This window comes from Ursus americanus, chromosome X, assembly GCF_024610735.1.
Source record: "Ursus americanus isolate L20-20 chromosome X, mUrsAme1.1.p, whole genome shotgun sequence".
NCBI classification, from domain to species: domain Eukaryota; kingdom Metazoa; phylum Chordata; class Mammalia; order Carnivora; family Ursidae; genus Ursus; species Ursus americanus.
In genome coordinates this window covers 89619435-89640698 of record NC_142164.1, presented here as the reverse complement: position 1 = coordinate 89640698, position 21264 = coordinate 89619435, and positions in this window count along the sequence as shown.

The following is a 21264-nucleotide window of genomic DNA, read 5'->3' as shown; positions in this document are numbered from 1 at the left end:
CGTGCCTCAGTTTCCCCAGCTCAACCTCACTCTCTGCTTGCCTTATGTGTGTTCTGTAGGGACATCAGGAAATAGCACTTGCTAAGTGCCTGACTCTGCTTCACATGCTTTCATTGTAAGGATCTCTTCAGCCCCCACAGCTTCCCCATGAGATAGGTGCCATTAGCAGGCCCGCTTTTCATGTAAGAAGAGAGGCACAGAAAGATTGAGTAATCTGCCCAAGGGCACGCAGCCGGCAAGTGGCCGAAGTGGGATTTGAACCCTGGCAATCTGGCACCAGGGTCAGCGCTCATAACGACCGCGCTAGACCGTTTCATGCTGCCTAAATAGAAGTGCTTCGAACAGTCGAAAGTTCCACACAAATGGACTCTTCCAAATGGGGTTGGGGCGGGGAGTGCTGCGCACTGGGGACGTCACCGGCCCGTGCCACAGGGCCCGGGGCTATGTAGAGGGGTTGAGGAACCAGCCCTCCATGATCATCACACCGGAAGTTAGTGCATAAATTCTCCGGCTTGCTCCCCAGCATCTCCCAGTGTTCCCAGTGGGACTGAGCCCCAGTGGCCCGGAGCAGTAAGCCACTCATGAGCCCGCCCTTTATTGGCTATCTTCCTTTCTCGTCTCGCTCCCCCAACCTCATCAGTGCTCCCCAGATCTCCATGTGTGCAAACACCGACCCTGTCTGAGTCTGCTTCTTGGGGAACCCAGCTGAGACAACTTATACCTTCTAAGGCGCTTTCTCATTATTTCAACGTAATAACCGTCCTACAAAGTAGATAGGGTAGGTGATACAACCCCATTTTACATATAAGGGAACTGAGCCCTCACACCATTCAGAGATAGACCCAAGATCGTATGGCTTGTAAGCGGTGGAGCGGAATTCAAACCTGGTTCTCCCAAATCTCAGAGTCTCAGACGTGTTTGTCACATGACCCTGAGGTTCCCTGGGACACTCCTGTGAGCTGGACACAAGGCAACGTGTCGAAGCACTTTCCACTGTCAACAAAAAGGTATTCCTGATTCCTGATGGACGCGGTCCATGACTTTGGATGACCAACATCCTAGCTACAACACTGTGACAGTAAGGTGTTGTTTCCAAACTTTGTGTGGTTTTTGTTTTTGTTTTTGTTTTTTATTTTTGAGTGGGGAGGGGCAGAGGGAGAGGAAGAGAGAGAATCTTAAGCAGACTCCACGCCCAGCGTGGAGCCGGACTCGGCACTCAATCCAATGACCCTGAGATCATGACCTGAGCTGAAACCAAGAGTCAGACGCTGACCCACCTGGGCGCCCCTCCAAACTTTGTGGATTGCGCACCTCATCCATAAAACATCTTGAGGTCCCCCATTGGATATAGATACACTTGAAAATTATGTATGTATACTTAGAAATTATATAAATATTTATCACTGTACTAAGAGAATATATACATAATATGGTAAATTGGATTATTGGCTCCAATCCCTTACTCCCTTGTGGTAGTACTGTATATTCACCGCCTTGCATCCTTGCCACGGCCTCGTGGCGGCCAGCGTGTACTGCTCCAGCCTGTGACATTGGGCTTGCACCTGTGACTTGCTTTGGCTAATGCGATGGTAGTAGGTGTGAGGCAAGCAGAGGCTTGAGCTGGGCTAAGCCCCTCCCTCCATCTCTCTGTCTCTGTCTCTGTCTGCGTGTGCGTGTTTCTAATACTTCTTCCGGCCCTCCGTGGCTCGTCTTGTACACCACCTGTGATATGGACATCCTCTTTATGAGACCATTTCGCCAAGTTTGCGGGAATCTGGTGCATATTTATTGATTTACGCATGCAGTGACCGTGAACGGGGCATGCCCTATGGGTGTAGGGTAACAGTATTGGCTACCCTAGAACAGTCTTGGTTCTCTGGATATAATTACTAATGACACCTTTTTTCCTCCCGTACAAGAGTCCCAATTGGGACCACACATTCTTTGGTCACCCTCACCTGCACTGGGTATGAGGAACTAAGAGAGCCACATCCTCTGAGGGCATGTAGGACGGAGGCAAGAGGGCCGTGCTTCCAGGAGAAGCAGTGCCCGAGCTGAGTCGTAGAAGCCAGATCTGGAAGAAGGAGGAGCAGGTGTGCAGCCATGAGATTCTCAGGCACAAAGGCACGGATATAGCAGACCGTGCCTGGAAACGAGGCCGTGAATTTAGGAGGTCTGAGGGATGGTGTTGGATCCAGGGTTAGTAGCCTCGTTTACCATCTTAAGGAGTTTGGCTTCTTTCTTGAAAGCTGTGGAAGGTCCTAAGGGGTTTTCAGAGAAGGGACATGATCAGATTTGCCTTTTCATAAGATTATCCCAGCAATAACCTAGCTTGGAAAGCGTTAGAAACTGGAGGCCAGGCAGCAGCCTTTACGACACTCCTGGTGAGAGATGGTACAAGCTTGAATGAAGGCACGGTGGGGAGGCTGAGGGGCAGAAGGTGGGGCCTATGGGACTTGGTGACAGGCTAGACGAGGAGACGTAGGGGGCAAATTCATCCTGGTCGCTGACATTAACGACATCCCCATGGGTGCAGGAAGAGAGGCTCTGATCATGTCCTTGACTTCTGTACAGCGATCTGAACTTGCCATCTCACTTCTATACAACGACAGACACGCCAACGAGTGAGCAAGAAGCCGTGTGACTAGCGAGGGTGGTAGACATGGCCGAGGCTCTGCCCATATCCCCTCCTCGAACCCGGGAAGCCACTGCTGGAAAGTTCCCATGTGCGCCTCTGCCCTCTGATACCTCTCTGGCTGAGGCTCTTTTCTGGCCACGGGAACATGTGTGGCATATGTGGGGACTGGCTGAAAAGGCCAAGGGATTAACATACAAGGAGTGATCCTCCACACTGAGTTATACCCAGCCTCGCAGAACGGCCGCCCCAAGGACAGGAGCCCTAACCCACTTATTAGCACATTCTTTATCAGCTCTCTTCCCTTTTCTGCCTCATTGCTCACAGTGCTGCCTGTAACCATCTCCCAAATAAATGACTCGCACCCGCATGCTTGTCTCCAAGTCTGCTTTTGGAAAAGCCATGCTGAGACAGTGGTTAAGAGTTGGACTCTGCCTGGGATAGAGTCCCCGATCCAGCTCCTTGCTCAGTGGCGGGGGGGGGGCTCTGCTTCTCCCTCTCCCTTTGCCCCCACCCCTGCTCGTTTTCTCTCTCTCTCTCTCTCAAATAAATAAATAAAATCTTCGAAAAAAAGAGTTGGATTCTGGCGCCAGACTTCCTGAATTTGAATACCAGTTGGCCTCTTACTATCTGTTTGTCCTCAGACTCTCTGGGCCTTGAGCCTCACTCTATTTGTCCATAAAATGCAAACAATAGTAGTGCCTTTCCCTCAAAGTTATTGGAAGGATTAAATGAGTTACTGCATGTGTAGTGCTTAGAATAATGCCTGGCCCGTAGTAAGTGCTATTTATGTGTTCGATATTATTTTTCATGTCAATCAATAGGTACTGAATGTCTGTGGCCAAACAGTGTAATGGTTATAAAGACAAATAAGGCAGAGTCCCTGCCCTCATAATACTTACAAATAACTCACCAGTATGTATACTGGGATTCATCAAGTCCAAGATATATTTGTGAGTCTGAGGCGATTTATTTCAGTCATTTCATTTCATATATGTAGAGACAGGGGTTCAGAGGGGTTGATCGCTTTGTCCAAGGTCAAATTTGTCATTTGCCGCAAAACTAGCTCTAGAACTCGTGTCCCCGGAATCCAGGCCAGTATGTGTCCTCCTGTGCCACACCACTGCCTGATATCAGGCCTGGCTATAACAGAGGCACCCATTGATCTCTGACACATTTTCCCTGGACAATTTTCCCCGTTTATTTATTTATTTTTTAAAAAATTGTTTTATTGGAGCCTAGTCGACACACAACGTTATGTTAGTTTCAGGTGTGCAACATAGTGATACAGCTTCTCGACACATTGCACCATGCTCTATGCACTAGACTAGCTAGTATTATTATTATTACTATTATTACTATCAACCCACTTGTTTCAACAAAATGCATTTTGCAACATAACATTATGATGTCGCATGTCTTTCGAGATGAACGGAAGGGAGGCTTCCTCCGCAGCTCTCACGAAACACTATTGCCCCTTGATCTCTACTTCCCATAATGCAACACCTAGTCAGGAAAGGAGAAACCAGAGAGGGCTCTCAGAGGGTATTTAAAACGGGGGCATCAGTTACCCAGGTGTTGGAAGGCTGAAAAGACGCTGGAGAAGAAGCTAAGTGAACCCAAAGGCAAGAAAGTGCTGCAAGTGGCTCCCACCCTCCAGGCTAGGAGAATAAGACAGAGGTGGTGGGCAAGGACTCCGTGGGAGGGGGAGGGACCACCACCTCAGGAGCTGAGACCCTGGAGGAGTGGACACAGCTCCTCCCAGAGACCCTCAGAGCAGAAGGAAGCAGCAGCAGGGAGAGAAAGAGAGGCAGGCATCGTTGCTTTCCATGCCCCACCTTCTGATCTCCTACCAGTGCCTCCCTGTTTCTTTTGGACAGTTGCGGGGGTGAGGGGGTTCTCATGTGCTGAGCCTTTCTTCTTTCCAGGAGAGAGTTTTCCTTTTCCTCTTCGTGTGATAGCTTATCCCTGAGCTCCCATTTGCAGAGTCGGCCCTCCCCCTGAACGTGTGCTTCTGCTGACATACGTGTGATTGGGGTCCAAAGCCCCTGAGAGTCAGAGTTTGTGTTTCCAATATGGCAGCCGCCTGTCACATAGAGCCATCCTGGAGCGAAGCCTCGAGCCCGTGTTCTTTGATCTTAAGGCAAAATGAATATTCTAGCTTATGCCGACGGGTGGTTGGAGAAATTGTTCGGTCCTCTGCTCTATAAAATTCAAGGTGTGGAAGAGGTGCTGCCTGCTTCTCAAAAGCCCACTTATCTTCATGTGTTAACAGAGAATATACCAGATATTTTTCCTGGATTATCGAACTCCATTCAGGCCAGTTCACATGTTTACTGCCACCTGCACGCAAAACATGTTCCAGACATGGAAAGGAGGAAGCCACAGCTTCCAGAAATGCTCAGTAGAATTGCTCAGTAGATTCGTCATGATAATGATAACATAAACTAAGATTGATACAATACCTTGAAGTTCCCCATACATAAAATGATGATCTCATGTTCTCATGATCACCCTGTGAAGTAAGCAGTATCACCACTTTACAAAGAGGAAACTGAGTTCAGAGGGGTTTGGTGACTTGCCCAAAGTTACACAGCGGCTAAATTACAGAGTCTAGATTTAAATGTAGGGTTGAGTCCCAAAAGGAGCTCCTTGTACTCTGCCCCATGGCACATGAATAGGCATGTAAATGAATGTGGAAAGAGTTCGGGCCCACAGGCAGCCAGAAATGGAGGAGGTCAGTGAGTGTATCAGGAAGTCAGTGGGGCCCAGCCTGAGACGGTAAGATTGGGGCTGCAGTCTGAGGAATGGACGGGATTTGGGACGCCAGAGAGGAGAGCACACACACTGTAGTGAGAGATCTGCGCTCAAGAGCCAGAAGGGAGAGACCTCAGCGATCACCACGACAAAATGGAAACCCAGCACATTGAAGAGATTTGTGAAAGGCCCTCCAACTAACTGGTTAAAAACAGAACTTAGACTAGGTCTCAGGGTTTCTGACCGCAGATACTTTTGTGCTCCCCTGGCCCGTGGGTAGTAAATCGACTAGAACTAAATTTCTGATGAGGTATCAAGGTCATCATCCATTCCCTAGGATTTCTGGGATTCACATCCATGGATGGATCCTATTCCATCTCGTGGTGCAGGTCAAGATGTCTGAGAGACTTCTCGCCCCCTTGTGCAGCGTGGGCCTTGGACACGATCAAACCTCGGTTTAGATCTTACACCGGCAGTCACTTGCCACGAGACCTTGGATACGTTCTTCACTTCCCAAGGTTCTGCGCTGCCGTCTGTAGGAGAGGATAATAGAGCCGTCTCCATGGCATGGCTGTGGGGGAATCAAACGAGGCACTAAAAAGAAAAGTCATGGTAGGGGCTCAGTAAGTCATAAGATTGCTGGGGGTTTTTTGGTGGTGAGGGTTCCATTGCCTTTAAACAATCAGAGACCCAAAAGGTGAAAACCGGAGAAAAAGAATAAAAGGAAAAATTGTCACAGGAACTAAATAACCGAGCTGACGAATTTACTGGAGCTCAGGATCATGTAGTACATCAGCGCGCAAGCGCAGGCGCCATTTCGCACGCTGTGAGCTGGACTCTGAGGGAACCCCTTTCACAGACAAGGGACGTACTGCACAGGGTGTGGGCGTGATCCGCACAAGGTCTCCCAGCTGGTGAGTGCTGGGGTCAGGACTCCCAACCGCGCCTCTCCCCTTCCAAGCCCGAGTTCTTTCTACTGGACTGATGAGCAAGCAAAGCAGGGACTTGCCAAAGATTCTAGTGCCATCTGAGAGACGGTCGCAGGACCTAAACCAGGCTGCTGGGGATGGTGAGGCTAGACGAGTTGCCTGGGGAAAAGGGCTTTTTTACGTTACAAAGGAGAGACCCGAGGAGAAAGATAGGTTTAGGCATTAGGGAGAGAAGAAATGAGAGAGGTAGGGAGTGTGTATCTGTGTCTGTGTGTGTGTGTGTGTGTGTGAGAGAGAGAGAGAGAGAGACCGAGACAGAGACTGTGAGCATCAGCCGAGATGGGTTGAGAAGACCATGCCTTTCTAAGTCTCCGTCATTCAGTCACCAGATATGGGCTGCCTGGCAGGGGTGCGGCCTCGGGCCAGGCGCTCTGGGCCACCCAGGGCTTCCTTCCTGCCCTGACGGCTGGAGGGTGTCCACCCCCATTGCTGGACTTCCTAGATGGGGGATCTCGGTGGCTCGTCAGGGGCTCTGCCAAACTTCACCTGCGTGAGAGTGTTTGCCTCTGAGTGCGAGGGTGGTCTGCAGGCCTGTGTTCGCTGCCCTCCCAGCTGGACTTGCTTTCCTGCACTGAATTCCCACCAGAGCCTCTGCCCCTCCTGCTTGATTTTCTGCACCAGTCTGGGGAAAGGTGTGGACAGCAGAGCAGCTGGGAGCGCCAAGCTTGCCCACAGAGGGGCCACCAGCGGCCCAGAGCTACCCATCTGCCGCTGCTCAGGCCAGGGCCCTGAGTTGGAACCTGAGAGCAAACTGTGCAGGGCAGCCTAGTGTAGATGTAGGGACAGGAGAAGACACGCTGCTGGAGAGTGGCTCGGGGACATGAAACCCTGAGAAGACAGAGAGATGACGCGAGAGCGACAGAGACCGAGAGAGATGCACAGGCGCAATGTGACACGGAGAGAACGCTGTGGACAGACAGTCCCAGAGAGAAAGGGGAGGCGATGCGACAAGTCAGACAAGATCAAAGAGAGGTAGAGGGAGACCGAGGACGCAGAGAAAGAGAGCAAAGCCAGTCAGAGAGAGATGCAGAAAGAACAAATAGAAAAACAGAATGAGCGAAGACAGCAAGACACAGAGCGGGGACAGAAGTGGCAGACAGCGGGGCCCTCAGCTTCTTCCCCTCTCCCAGGTGATGGCTTGGCTCCAGCCCTCTGAATTCATCCATTTAGGAGCTTCTGTTTGTAATTCAAATATCCAGCAAGTTTAATCTCCGTATCTCGAGGCCGCAGCTTGAGGAAGATGGCCCTATGTAGGAGCCGACCGGGAGCTTGAGAGAAAGAACAGAGCCCGCTGGGTTAAGGGGTCGTAGCACTTTGGAATCAAAAGGATGGACCTCGGGGACCCCAGAGCCATAGGACTCCTGAGAGTTATAAGTGAGAAAACGAGGAAGAATGAAACCAGCCCCGTCCTTTATTATGATTATGATTATGATTTAGAAGAGATGATTGGACAGCAGTTGCTAAAAGATATTTGAATTATAAGGTGGGCAGTTGTTGTGTTTCAAGAAAATGACTTTCGTGTGTCCCCCCCTCTGTTACCATCTGTGGTGAACTGGGCATGCCTCTGCCCCGCCTTCCCCTGCCCCAATGAACTGGGCCCCACAGGACTATCTTTTTTATGGAGCTCCCTCCCTCCCCCACACCATACTGACTTGGGGATTGGCTCTGTGACAGGAGCAAGCAAGAAGCAAGCAGAAGCTTAATGATCATTTGCACGTTGGGGCTTGCCCTCTCGTACACCCCCTCTCGGGACCAAGCTGCCATGCTTCGAGGAGCCCAGGCCGTACAGAGGGGCCGTGCTCCACACCACAGCCCCTGCTGAGCCCCCCCCAGCCCAGAGCCGGGGGGCAACTGGCTAGCCACACGCTGTGAACCCTCTTGGGGGTGGATCTTCCGGCCCAGTTCAAGCCACCCTGGGGGCGATGCTGCAGAAAGTGGGGGTGGGCCTTCCCCAGCCAGCTCTGCTCAGATTGGGGAATCCTGAGCAAATACGTGAGGCCTGATGTTTTAAGCCACTACCGATCAGAGCAGTTGGTCACCCAACAGTGGGGAGCTGGAGCACTTCTCACAACTTCGGAAGAACCTGGTGCCGCTCCCTGGGTCTGGTGGAGCTCCTGCTGGTGTCTCCAGACGGCCCCATGGGGTTTCTTCCAGGCATCCAGTTGAGGGCCTTCAGGCCCAGTCAGGGGAGGCAGAGGAACTGCTAACTGGCTTTCAAACCCCACCTTTGCCGTGATGCCTGGGTTTGGTTCGCTGTGTCTGTGTCGTTTTGAATATAGGTTGTTTTCTCTCCCAAGATAAATACGTATTTGCATAGACAAATAAGGGCTGGCGAGGTAGGAAGAGCGGGTTTAGGGAACAGTTCTGTAGTTTGCTTGCTTATCAGGTACTTAGGGGGGTTGAATGCATCAAGGTCCCAAACCTAAAGGTTAATGTTTTGACACTGAGAATCCATCAGTCAGGGGGTGAGCATGGGGGGAGAGTTTGCATTAATTATTAGTCTAACTCTTAATTTAAATCAATGAAAATGCCAGAATGACAGAGGTGTTTGGACTGAATAATAATCAGGAGGGCTGACGCGGACCTGAACAAAGATGCGTAGGAGAGGAGGAGTGGGCCACCGGGAGGGGACGGGCTTGGAGGCGGGGCTGGTCCTGGGTGGCTGGAGCTCCACCCCCCTTGGCCAGAGTCATCAGGGGAGAGGAGAGGAAGCCCAATACCAGTTGTCCTAATGAGTTCCGTTCACTGAACTTTGCAGAGGAGTCAACGGAAGATCAGAGCCCAGGGGTGCCTTAGCCCAAGTCACACAGCTGGCAAGGGACAGAGATAGCAGGACACCCAAGTCTTGTCACTCCCCCCACAGCTGTCCTTTGGCCAGGCCCCGGTTCTTGGAAGCTCCGTGTAAATTAATTATGCTGATGTATTTCTACCCTCTGGGAGCAAGACACCAAGCAGTTAAGCTCTTCCCTGGTGGGGGAAGAGGACAGGATCGTTTGAGAGAGATGGATGTTGGTCCGTGTGGGTAAGACGGAACTCAGCAATAGCAGGACGGAGTAGCTGGCTCCTTGCTGGAATTTGCGAGAACCCAGGTTCTCTTGCTGCACAAGAGCTTGTCTAAAATTCCAGTGGCAAGTCATTTCTTCTAATTAAACAGTTCTACCTTCCTATGGTCCTTTAAAACCTAGAAATGCCCCTGAAAGAGAGAGTGAAAAAGTATTTCACTTGTCAGTATGAATGCACAGAATAGGGTCATGTCCTCATTTCACAGCCTTGCCTCCAGCGCCTCCTCTGCTCCAGAGCCTGGGATCCCCAAGTGGAGTCCTTGCCTGGAGAAACTCCCCATCTCGGAGGGGAGACAGACCCATGATGGCAGTGCAGTCACTGCCCTTTGCTGAGCACCTGCTCGCGTCCAGGCTCGGCAGAAGGAAACCTTCACCAAGTTTCACAGTGAGGAAGTAGCGACGCTGGGATTCGGACTGAGATCTGTCAGATCGCTGAGGCCGCGTGCTGTCCACCGTCTCAAGCAGAGGCCCATGCCTCGCGGATGACATGCGCCAAGTATGATGGGAGGAGAGGGGGAGCAGCAGGTCTAATTGCTTGGACGTCAAGGCCATCTGGGCTGGTAAAAGGGGGGGGTGGAAAGAGGGTAGCAGGCGTTGTTCACGGAAGGGCGTCCCAGACAGAGGGAAGAGCTTGGGTAAAAGGCAGAGGAGGATGAAAGGACTGTCTGCCTTCAGGAAGCCAGTGGTAAATCACGACTGAAGCCAAGGGTACGAGGGCATTCTGCCCAGGAAACTAAACTAAAGCGGGCAGGCGGGGCCGGCACTCCCAGGGCGGCGCTAACAAAAGCTGCATCTTGTCGGAGCTGTGGGAAGTCTTTGGCAAATATTAAACAGAAGGATATTTGAAAAGACATAGCTTTAAAGTCCAGCAGGCCCCGGTCTCAGATCTGAATTCCTTCCCGCTCCAAACAACATTAAGAGTCACTCCCCTCCCCCCACCCCTGGAATCTAAGCTCTCTGAGGTCAGCGACCATGTCTCCTTGATCACTGCTGTATGCGTGGGATCTGGAAGTCTCCGGCGTACAGGACATGCTGGGGGGACAGTGTTGGCTGCTCCTCCCAATTCATTCTCCCTTTCCTCCTTGGACACATAGGCAGCCAGGTAACAAGGGGATGAAGCCATGCCGCTAGGTTTTCCCCAGTGGAATGGGACAGGAAGATGCAGGTACAATCATACCTCACTTGCTTTTAAAAGCTGCTTGCCCTGGGGTGTCTGGGTGGCGCCCTTGGTTAAGCGTCCGATTGTTGGTTTTCAGCTCAGGTCATGATCTCAGGATCGTGAGATCGAGCCCCATGTCAGGCTATGCGCTGAGCGAGGAGTCTGCTTAAGTTTCTCTCTCTTTCTCCCTCTGCCCCTCTCCCCCTCTCTAAAATAAATAAATAAATCTTAAAAAAAAAAAAAAAGCTGCTTGCCCTGAAATTTTCCTTTCACCTTCCCACAGGCTCGGGCATGACTGTGCCCTGACCAGGCTATGACCTTACACAAGCCAGCCACACCCTAGTGAGTGGCAGAGCCTAAGAGCAGAGGACCTGGAATTCCTAAGGAACTACGAGGAGCCAAGCCGCCCTACAAACCCAGACCACCGACCTTAGAAATGTTACAGGAGAGACAAATGACTTCTGTTTTGTAAGTCTTGGCGCTCAGGTCTCGGGAGGGCCAGAGGGAGGGTCTTTTGGTTACAGCACCTTAGTCCTTACCCAAGCTACCACAATGCTTAATACATATTTGTTGGATGAATACATGGAATAGATTCTTCTGTAAATGCTATAGGAATCTTATATTATTTCTCCAAAAAGACCATACCTTGAGTGCAGGGCCCTATCTTTGTTTCCCATCCCAGACCACCTGAGGTGATGCCAGACTCTTACTGAATTGAATTAAATAGAAGAAAATCGGTTCTGATAAGATGAGTCGCCTAGACCAGCCATTTTAGTAGTCTGCTTTGGCAGAAGGGGAGAAGGACTATCTCCCTCGACTGGTAACAGTTAAAGAGTTTAGGGAGTGTTTGGGGCTCAGGAGTTACTAAGTGCAAAAGAAGTCAAGGTGCACGACGAAGGTGAAAGCATCGTGGGTGACACTAGAAAATTTGCAGAATTACAGCTGGCAGAGAGTAAGCATCGGCACCGCCACTGAAGGGTCACAGGGGAGAAAGGGAACCCCTCTTTGTGGAGAGAAGCATCATGCATCAAATTTAACAATGTCGCCGCCCGTGCGCGCACGCACGCTCACACCCGGCCCTGTTCTGCTGAGAACTCGTTAGTTACATCGGAGGTGACATATGGGTGGGTAATACAGTCTGGAGCCTAGATTTCTTTAATTAACCAATAGCAATCAGGAGCGAGGGCAATTCCAGGGGCATGGTAATTGTCTGGAAGTTCTGGATGCCTGCAGGCTGAGCCTCAGGCCAGAAACCCAGCCAGGTCTGTCCCTGCGAAGTGCGTGGAGCCAAGGTCAAGACTGCCATTTTCAACGGGGTCTTTCTTCAGAAAGGTTGAGATCACAGCCGATTGTTGTGGGCGAGGATTTCCCCTGTGATGTGTACAACCTTGGGGGAGTGAGGGAGCTGGATGCGGCATCGCACAGCGCCACAATAGGGGACAGGACAACCTGCTGGGACTCTAGGGACCAGATTCTGCAGGCTCTGGGTGTGGGCGACCAGTGACTCGGGCGGTCGGTCCAAACTGGAGTGCTGTGGTTCAACAGGTGCTTACTGTATAACGAGGATAATCCGGCTTTGAAGCCAGAGCTAGATACTTAGGAAGCACTTTTCAACAGTTGAGAAGAAATGCAAAGCAACATTTTTTAATGCGGCGGTAGTATCCACTACGATTGTAAACTCCTTGTGAGTAGGGAGTGCGTTGTTGTTTTTGTCTTGGTCTGTCCCTCAGGACGTACGCCATGCTCTGCAGGCAATAGGAGCGCGGTAAACGTCAAATTGAATTTCAGGGGGCTCCTGGGTGGCTCAGTGGGGTAAGCGTCTGCCTTCAGCTCAGGTCATGATCTCAGGGTCCTGGGATCGAGTCCCACATCGGGCTCCCTGATCAGCAGAGGGCCTGCTTCTCCCTCTCCCTCTGCCACTCCCCCTGCTTATGTGCTTTCTCTCTCTCACTCTCTCTCTCTCAATGTCTCTCTCTCTCTGAGAAATAAATAAATAAATAAATAAATAAATAAATAAATAAATAAATAAAATCTTAAAAAAAAATGAAATTCAGTTCATGGAATGACGCCAACTAGACCACCAATGGGTTGCTTTAAAAAGTATTTTGATATAAACTGATCAGAACGTCTGTCACGTGGATCTTATTGCCTGTAAACTGGTGCTTTTTAAAGTAAGAGAAGGGGCTTTTCCCTCTGGAAAATTGTTGAAATGTTTCCCTTCCAATCTGCTTACATTCCCCATTTGCTTGGCAAGCTCTCTTTTCCCTGATAATGCGAAAGTAAACAAACACCCGCCAGGCCACTCTCCAGATCGTCACAAATTCCAAATAAGAACAGTCTGAATTAATGAGGTTTTTTTATTTACTGTTCTAAGTGAAGTTGAAAGATAAACAGCTCTCATTTGTCTGGGCCACAGGACAGTGAGCTCAGAACATTCCCAGGCTCAAGTCAGGACACTTAGCATCACCGAGGGGTTGAACTGCCGGAGAGGAAAACAATAAGGTGGTTCTGGGTCCCTGAACTTCCAAAGAGAGCCTCAAGCATTAATTTGAACTTAGAAGGAGGTCGAGTCCTCGTTCCCGTCACAGGCTGTGGTCTCTGGAAGCTGGGGTGGGGTTTGCGGGGCACGATGTTTGTTGGAGATCAGCACTTGTGGAAGAGAAGGGAAGGCAAGCAGGAGTGGGGGCCCAGCTGCCCTGCGCACCAGACTAAGGCTGAGCCAACCCAGCGGGCTGCTCTGGGCAAAGATTGCCCCTGGAAAGACTCACGTCGGACAGAACTGTCCGGCCCTTTACATTCCCCCAAGGCTCAGTCTCGGGACGAAGCCCACCTTGGGCAAAGGCCTGACCTCGGGCCTGACCCTCGTAAGCAGCTCTTAGCAGCAGCTGAGATGCTCCGGGAAGGAGCTGACAGCTGGAGGCTGTCCCCTGACCACACTCCTCACAGCTGAGCGGCCAGACCTTCCCTCCAGGGGGGATCTGGCGGGGGGCATCTCTGCCTCTCGCGGATCCAGGAGCTGAGTTGGTGTTCAAAGCGTCCCAGGGCTTCCTAGTCTGGCCCCACTCAGCCTGCCCTCAAAGCGAGCCCACGAGCTCCAGCCCGGACCACAAGGAAGCCTGTGGTCTTTCCCCACGGGGTTTCTTCCTCCTCCCACCCTTTCTCAGCCCCTTATGATTTCGCCTTCTCTCTTTTGTGTATAATATTAATTTTTAAAAGGATCAGACATCAGTTCGCTGCTCCAGGCACCAGGTATAAACAGAGATCAGCACGGACTGGGCCCTGCTCTGTTGATTTGAGGGGTATGACAGAGACCTGTGCACCGTGTACTAACTTGTGAAAGTGACCAGGGACAGCCACCACCAATCAGGTGTTTGCTGCGTGCCGAGCACCGTTCTAAGAAGGCTGCCTCCCTTAGCATCTGTTTCTCACAGCAAGCCCGTGAGGTGGGTGCGATTACTACCCGCATGTTGAGGCCCAGAGAGGTTAAGTGACCTGGTCGCATTACCGAGCTAGTGAGTGGTGGTGGAGGTTACGGACCCACATCCTAGAACCTCGCTTCAGAACCCTTTGTCTTAGCCTTTACACTGAGCTGTCTCCCCCGATTCTTTGATACAGCTACCAACTGTTGTGACCACTTGGGATGGGCAGGAAGAGGCGTGACTGACAGGCACAGACATGCTGGGGAAGACCTCCCTGCGGAAGAGGGTTTAGAAAGATGAGCAGATGGGCGAGTCAAGGAAAGGGACATCGCAGGCAGGAGAGCGGCACGAACAAGGCTTGGGAGAAATAGTCACAAGGTAGAGGCAAGGATTTGAGTGCAAGTAGTTTGCTTGGGAGATAATTCTAGAAAATACCGGTGGGAGAGACAGGACCCGGAAGGCGGCCAACAAAGAGGGAGTGTTATCCAGGTAGTTACCAGGGTGGGCAACTGGGGTGCGATTCCTCTGGGGACCTGTAGGGGGAAGTAGAGCACACGCCTCAGTGACGACAAGCCCGGGGCAGGAGAACTGGAGTACTTACCCACCAGATCCTGTCGAGCAGTGGTTGAGGCCCGCTTCCAAGGTCAGGAGGGAAGGGTGTGGGGGACACAGATCCCCTGGCTCCTCCCTCCAGCCATCTGCACAGGCAGAGCAGGCGGCAGCGGCCAAAAGCCCTCAGGCAGAGATGCAGGTGCCGGCGGTTGGAAATTGGCCCACACGCACAAAAATGTGAAGCATCAAAGGGGTCTGGTCAGGATTCAGGCAGGGTGTGCTAGGAAACATTCTGGGGCTGATGCAGGAAGAAGCTCTGTTAGAATGGGAAGAACAAGCCTCGTGATAGGGTGGAACAAGGACCCCCCTCCCCACCAAAGATGCCCACATCCTAATCCCCAGACCTGTGAATATGTCACCTGATATAGCACAAGGGACTTTGCAGATGGGATGAAGTTTAGGATCGTGAGACGGGAAGGGTATCCTGGGTTGCCCAGGTGGGCCCAGTGCCATTGCAAGGGGCTCATAGGAGGGAGGCGGGAGATCAGAGTCTGTAGCAGGAGATGTGAGGGTGGAAGCAAGAGGTTGGAAAGGAAAAGGCCACACAAGGAAAGGCCACGGGCCAAGGAATGCAGGTGGTTTCTAGAAGCCAGAAAAGGGAAGGAAACATTTGCAGCCCTCGGAGCCACCAGAAAAACCAGCCCTGTTGGCACCTTAACTTCAGCCTCATGAGACTGATCTCAGACTTGGGACTTCCAGAGCTGGAAGAGAATGAACGTGTGCTGTCTGAGCCCCTGAGTCTGTGGTCACCTGTCACCGCAGCCATAGGAAACTTGCAGGCCTCTTCCTTCAAGCCACCACGCACCCCGCACGGACTTGGGCTTTTCCATCATCATCTTGTATTTCTGTGGCACTTAAATTTAGAGACTTTCCCCTGTGGCACCTCAGGACAAGCCTTTGGGGTAAGTAAGGAAAGTCTTGCTTCCATTTATTCTGAGAAACCGACTCTGAGAGAAGCCAAGGGGTTTTTCCCTGGGCTGCCCAGCACCCTGGTGGAGGAAAATGGCGGCTTGCTCTGCAGCCTTCTGCCCCACTCTTGGCTGTGTATGGCCCACAGGCTGTGGGCTGGCTAACTCCAGAACAGGCCTTTAGTTTCTCGAAGCCCCCGCTCCAGCCGCAGCTCTGGCCAGAACCTTTGGGCTGCTGCCTGGGCTGGGAAGACCCTCAGGATGTCGCCACCTGAGGCCCCGTCCTTTGGAATCATGCCTTTGGCCTAGAGGGGGAGACAGCTGTGCTAGAACCACTCTCGGGATGGTCTTAAACTGAACAGCCCCCTGAGCCCACTGTCCTTGACCTCCATTTGCTGACCTTCTTACGAGTTCACAGTATGACAAGATGGGCCTTTCCTATTTTGGTCTCCTTCCTCTCACTCTGGGGTAGTGGCAGAAGGAGTAGAGCTATTCCTAACTCTGCTACTCGTCAGCTGAGAGACGGTGGGCAAGTTACATTACATCTCTGAGACTCAGCTTCCTGGTGAGACAACCATTTCTGGCTCACGTCACAGAGAGACACAGTTGGGACTGAGCTCTGTTGGGTTCCTTGAGGAAAAGCTCACCACAAAGTACTGTACCTGCCAATTCAGAGGGCGCTTAAAATTTCACCATTAGATATTTAGTTCCTTATGGAGATGACCTTCTAATTTTCAAGGGTCCCCTGTGGAAATGAAGACTCCCTGAGTGGTAGTTACACCTCATGATGAGTTATCACTTTAACCCTGGATTATTGTATTGATCTTTCTAGGCTTGTCTTCTGCCTGAATTCAGAGCATAAGATGAAAGGGGCCTCTTTGGTAGGAAGGTGGGGTAGGCTTCTTACGAAGAGAGGTAAGGAGGTGCGGAAGAAAATCTTCATACTACCCTACAATCTGGTTCTCAACTGGTCTTAATAAGACAGATCTCTAAACTCTGTCCCCTCGGCTCAGTGACTCTTGTCTTTCAGCCAATAATCTGTTCTTGGTGAGTGTTCCTTCCTTTTTTTTTTTTCAGTGATTCATCAGTTGCATATAACACCCAGTGCTCATTCCATCAAGTGCCCTCCTTAATGCCCATCACCCAGTTACCCCATCCCCCCACCCCCATCCCTCCAGCAGCCTTCAGTTTGTTTCCTGTGGTTAAGAGTCTCTCATGGTTTGCCTCCCTCTCTGATTTCATTTTGTTTTATTGTTCCCTCCCTTCCCCTATGCTCCTCTGTTTTGTTTCTTAAATTCCACATACGAGTGAAATCGTGATAATTGTCTTTCCCTGACTGACTTACGTCACTTAGCGTAATACCGTCTAGTTCCCTCCACGTCGTTGCAAATGGGAAGTTTTCCGATTTTTGATGGCTGTGTGATATTCCATTGTGTATATATACCGCATGGTGAGTGTTCCTTCCTAACCTGGCTTCACGGGATGCCTGTTCGTTAACCCAAGTGCCATTCCACAAAAACGTCTGTGTGTCTGAGGTGAAGGAGGGTCTGAGGAATAAAATCTCCTGCTAAATCTGGGGTCTCCTTGCCTGCATTCGTGTACTCAAAAAGTCAGACTACAAAAGGAAGGTTTATTTGGTGCCCCAGCCGGGATCTCTGAGGAAACAGGCTGAAGCCAACTTACTTGCCGATGCTTTCTGAGGGAGGTGACCCAGGACCATGGGAGGGAGAGGAAAGAGAAGGGAGCGGGGGAGCAAGGACAGTCAAGGCAAGGGGGTGAGTTTCGCTAGATGCACAGCTCATAACTCAGTCACAGTGGACATCTTCGAGGGAGCTGTATGCAATCCTCACCCAGGCCACAGCATCATGAGTTTGGGGTGAAGCAGACAGTCCCTCAGCCCAAGGGCAACCCACCTTCGAAGGTATCAAAGCACACTGTGCACATAGCCTCCTTCCTCCTCTGGGAAATTTGCAGAGTGAGGGAGCAAACACTTGTGTGTTTCCGTTTGTGCTCCGGTACCCAAACTGCTGTCATGAGAACACGCCTGCGCCAGCCAGCTAGAGGAAGAAACATGTAAGGAGCAGAACCAAGTCACCCCAGTCCCACCAGGCCAAGCCGTTCTAGATCAGCCGACAACGAGCAGACCCTCACGCTCACGAGCCAAGGTCAGCAGAGCCATCCCGCTGACCCACAGCTGGCTGCAGAGGCGTGAGAAACGCGGTGGGGATGAGCCCGGGCCAGCCCAGAGTCGGTAAAACATGCAGCCCTAGGAATGAAACGGATGTTTAGCGTTTGTATGCCACCAAGGCTTTGGGGCGGGGGGGAGCATTACCCAGAGTTACTGTGGCATTAGTTGGCTGATATCATTCCCTCCACCCCAAGTTCAGCTCTCCCTCTGTGCATTCCCATTGGCTCTCTCTGTACCGGTTTCTCATTGGTCCAATGCTTTCAAAGACACAAGGTTTAACCTCCCAGACCCGACTGCAGACTCTTGAATTTCTCGGTTTCCTTACAGAATATTTAGCGACCATACTAAGCACGTGGTAGACCTTCAAAATATTGCTGTGATTTCTAAGCGCACCTGGCGTGGGGTGCTTGCATTAGTTTCCAGGGCCACTGCTATTTGCCATTTAGAATATGAGCCCCAGAAGAGCACTTAGGGAGCATCGGACTCCGTCCTTTTACAGATTGGAAAAATGAGGGGAGATCAAATGACTCGTCTGTGGCCCCTGGGCTGGCTAGCAGCAGAGCCAGACATAGTGGTCAGGCGTCCCGGCTGTGTTTCCTCTTCTCCCTCCCTCCGCATCAGGGCCACATCCACAACTGATGGACGGGGGCTGCCTGGCGCCCGTGTGGTAGAAAGGACTCTGAGCCCAGATCTGGGCACAGTGGAGAGTCCCATGATCAATTAGCCCCAGCTTCCAGGGGTGAGGAAGAAGGGACTGGGGGTAGAGTCGCCACGTGGTCACCATCCCCACTACCTCTGGCTGCTCCTCGGTCAAGCCATTGGCTTCTGTGTATCGCAAAAGATGCCACTTTGTTTATTTCACCTCCATTTTGTTCCTGGTTTGAAGTTCACTTCCGAGAGGCCTCCAAAGGCACTGGTTGACTCCTTTCTGCACACACCCAAGATCAGCAATCCCTTCCCCTTGCTGCAAGGCTGCTCCTCGTGATGTCATTCCAGGTGGCGAGCACCCAGAAATGGAGCGCCAAACCAAGGGAAGCCTGCAGGTCGAAAAAGCCAGTGTCAGAACCGGGCACCGAATTAAGAGCCTATACGCTGGAGAACAGCTCTCGACTTTTTTCCCTGCCTGCCCCTAAAAGCTGGGTTTCCCTTGCCTCGGCCGGTGTCGTTCATCCCCAGGTTAAGGGGCAGGGCCATCACTGAAGGCCACACAGTTGGTCTTGACGCGCCGCTAAGGGAGTTGGTAGTCAGGCCGACCTTGGAGCCGCCGGTAGAGAAATCCTGTGCGCGTAGGAGGACATGGGGGCTGTATTTTCCTTTTCTTCTCCTCAGGAATATCGAGGGGCTCCTTCCCAGTTTCCTCTCCTTGCATGGGCTTCAACTTCAGGTCACCTCCTCAGGGAAGCCCGCCCTGATGCCCACCCTAGGGTCAGGGGCCCCATACACATTCTGATGCCCCTTACGTTTTTCCCCGGTGGCACGGTATTTCACTGAATCTGCCATCCGTGAGTTCTAAGACCTACCAATATTTTATGTACCAATCAGAAAAAAATATGCCACCATTGAAACAATAGCACCGTGCTTTCGTACCGTTTAGAATTTTTATTGTATAGTTATTAAAAGAGCAGTTTGAAATTTATTCAGACAGATTTGTATGAGATAGCACTCTCGTGCAAAGGAAAATATACTCGAAAGTAACGGGCTGAGGTAATAATCCTTCACCTTCTTCACACTGAGCATTTGGGTATTTGGAATCACTCGGTGACTCGGACTCATCGAGGCCCGGGTGCTGCCACTCAGTGCGGGCCTCACGTTGTCACCACCACACCATCCTTTGCCCCTCGATCCCCAGCCGCCTGTTGGTGTCACAAGGCCCCACACCTCCTGCGCTCATGCTGACAAAGGGCTTTTGCATATTCTCACACACGCCATCTCCACAGACAAAACTTTAGGGGAGGACGACTGGAGTTATTTTGAGCTTGTAAATGTGGATTTTGAAGCTCAGAGCCGCGAAGCCACGTGGTCAAGTTGACAAGGGACGGTAATTGGCAGGCACAAGGCCCCAGAGAGTCTGATTCCTGGTAAACTGAGTCACAGAAGAGGTTAGTTTTTACCATCGGGCCTTGCAGGGACAAAGACCAAGGTTGGAATGTCAGCTTCCTAAGCTGTGGGAACTTGGGGCCATGGCTCCCCCTTCTTTGGGTCTGTTTCGTCATCGGAAGACTGGGGACATCCGACTACGTCACAGGGCCGCTGTGAAAAGTCAGTAAGTTAATGCTGGGAATGAGATGCGCCCGGTGCCTGGCCCGTAGCGAGCGCACAATAGCGGTTAATTACAACTATTATCGCAGCATTATACGCACAAGGGTCAGTGCTTCCTGCGGTGGGATGTTCTGACCTGCTAACACCGTAGCAGAAGAGAGTCCACGGACATAAATGAATACAGTGCAAGGGGAGGGCCAACGAATGCTGGGGTAGACGTGCGTAGTGCTCTGGAGGAAGAGGGAAGGGCAGTGTCGATTTGACTGGAGGCGTCTGGGAGGGCTTCAGGGCCAGAGGTGGCATTTGAAGGTTGAAACGGAGAGGCATTCCGCTGGGGAGGAGGGGGACAGCAGGAGCCGCACGGTGAGGTCTGCAAGCGTGAGGTATAGCCTCCAATTTTAGCTGGAAAATAAAATAAGACAGAATGAAGAAGCAATCTGAGTTTTATTCTGTGGGAGAAGGGAAGTCACTGGAAGATCTCCAGCAAGGGAATGTTTTGCTCAGGGTCGCCCTCTAGAATGACAGTTTGTTGGCAGGGCGTCTATGAGATGATGTGATGGGGGCCAGGGAACCAGTTAGGCGGCCATGTCCATAGCCCTGACGAGAGGTTCTGAGGGCCTGGTGTCGGGCAGGACTGGTGGGAACAAACAGAAAGCCCAATCAATTTGAGCCACCCTGTGGAGGGAGACCCAGGGGATTATGTGGTTCTTCACCGGGTGGCCAAGGCAGGCCCCGGGAGCAGTGAAGCAAGTCTCTCCATACGTCAGAGTCCTAACAGCCAGAGTCATGTGGGAGGAGGGGCAGAGCCCTTGTGATGTGGATCGGGGCTTGCGAGAAAGGGCCGAGGTGGGGAGCGGAGGCCATGGCCCAGAGAGGGACTATAATAAAAAAGGAGAGGATGTGAGAGAAGCGAGCTCAGGCTTCGCACAGGGCTCCAGGTTCTTAAGTCAGTCGGTAAGATCACATGGGGGCAGAATCCCTCCCAGAGGCAACGTATTGAAGAGCAGCTCGAGATCCTTCTGGTAATTTGACACAGCTGCCATCCCCATGTGGCTGGAATGATCACTCCTTCTTTCACGGTCTACCGGATAAACCAGGTGGTTTGCACTGTCACTTTTCCTACGAAAGTCCTATTCAGTTGGGAAAAAACTGTCCCGTCAGAACAGAGGGAGATGCAGAAAGCAAAGATGACCACGGGAAGCTCCCCCCACACCCCAGGCGATCAGTGTGGAGCCGCGCAAGCCGCTTAGATCGTTCACCCTCTCTCTCACCCTTC